Source organism: Octodon degus, unplaced genomic scaffold, assembly GCF_000260255.1.
Source record: "Octodon degus isolate 3935 unplaced genomic scaffold, OctDeg1.0 scaffold00183, whole genome shotgun sequence".
NCBI lineage: Eukaryota > Metazoa > Chordata > Mammalia > Rodentia > Octodontidae > Octodon > Octodon degus.
Genome location: NW_004524759.1, coordinates 1,366,041 through 1,368,095, shown reverse-complemented (window position 1 = coordinate 1,368,095; position 2,055 = coordinate 1,366,041).

Genomic DNA, 2,055 nt, shown 5'->3' with positions numbered 1-2,055 from the left:
ATTTCACTTATGAGTATATGTTCAAGTGGCATCCACTTCAATATAAAAGCTTGCAGTTTATCATTCTTAAAATTCTGTCATCTAAGATTTGAAAATTAAGCAAAGGAGATGCACTTTACCTGATTCCTAGATGTCCCACATTGTTTGAATCTATTTAAAGGCAGACAGAGTTTAGAACACTATACCTGAAATAGAAAGTACAGTGCCTCTTGTCATCTTTATCAGTACATCCCGTGTGACCTGGTAGGAACTGGAAGCCTGCATCTCAAAAATGTGCCCCAACTATAAACATAGATCTAAGTCATAGTATACACAAGGTGGTTGAAGGAAGTCTATGTCATGTCACAGGAAGCATCACACAGGGACAGTAAAAGAGTGAAAATTAGTAGCACATAACAGATGTGCAGAGAGACGATCAAAGTGAAATGGTACCTCTGGGCAAAGGAAGCAATTAAACAGATGGGGGAAAAGAGAATCAACAACAGGAAAGTAGCACAAGTCAATAATATCATCTATAGCCATTAATGTAAATGGTCTCAATTCACCAATCAAAAGAAGCAGGTTGCCAGAATGGATCAAGAAATAAGATCCAACAATATGCTGCGTGAAAGAAACACTAACTCAAAAAGAAATGCATGGGATGAAAGTCAAATGACCGAAAATAATACCTCATGTGTCATCAGACCAGAGAGTAGCAGGGGTAGCTAAACTGTTTACAGGCAAAGCAGATTTCAAGCCAACACTGATCAGAAGAGACAAAGAGATTACTATATACTTCTTAAGGTAACAATTCAAAAGGAAGAGATAACAATCATATATATATATCATAAAATTCACATGGAATCAGAAGAGACTTAGAACAGTAAAAGTAACCCTCAGGCAACAAAGGCAAAAAAGGGGCATCACTTTGCAATATAATATCAAGAAATCTCTGACTTGGTATTATACTACAAAGCTACTATGATTTAAAAAATGGTACTGGCAAAACAAAATAAAAACCAGATTTTAGGATCAATGGAACAAAATAGAAAACGCAAAAAAAAAAAAAACCCTCCAAACACATTCAGCCACCTTATCTTTGAAAAGATGCCAAGCACATTCACTGAAAGAAAGACACCCTCCAAGGAAAACAATTGTTTAATGAAAAGAAGAGTTAATGTTTAATTGCTTGATCAATCTTGCATGTCTATAGCTGGTAATCTGAGCAACAAATTTGATGATAACAATAAGTAATATAACAATCAATGTTAATTTTTTATTCTTGTTTTGAAATTCTGTACCACTTTTATTATTCTACATTGTTTTTGTCTTCTTGTTTGTTTTTGGTCTTTTTCCTCTTTAAAATAAAATAGTAAAACAAAATACCATCTTTAATAAATGCTTTTGGGAAGACTGGCTTTCCACATAGCAAATATTAAACCTAGGTCCTTATATCTCACCATGCACTATACTAAAATCAAAATAGATCAAGGACTTAAATATTAAAATGGAAACATGGATGGTAGAGTCGTAAGCAGTAGAGAAAGAACCTCTCTGAGAGTTCCAGACACTGGAACATAGCAATGTGAAGAAGAGAATAAGGAAGAAAGTAGATCACCCTGGACCAAGGAAAGATCTGAAGCAAGAATAGAAGCCCATAGAGAGAGTGAAAATAGTGAAAGTGCTGCTAGATCAGATGTCCCATGGGAGAAGGCAGCTGGCCAGGAGCCACCTTGGAGAGGACTTAGCTGAGCTCAGAACTGAGAAAAGCTGCTGGGTCCAACTAGCCATTCACATCTGAGCTCAAGCCCACAGGAAGTGTGATAACAACTGCAGGATGAATTAGTCTGGTCCCAGCCTCATGACCAGAAATCAGCATGAACTTCAGAAGAAATAAAGGCAGAGGCTTGCTGACAGCATCCACTATCCTACCATGAAGCTGCTGCTGGCCTTTTGGGATAAATCAACATAGTTCCAGACTCCATTTCCACATGTTGTCTACCACTGACAGCAGAGATGAACCTGGAAGAAGGAAGGGTTTTCTCTCTCTTTCTCTCTCTCTGTCTCTCTCTCTCT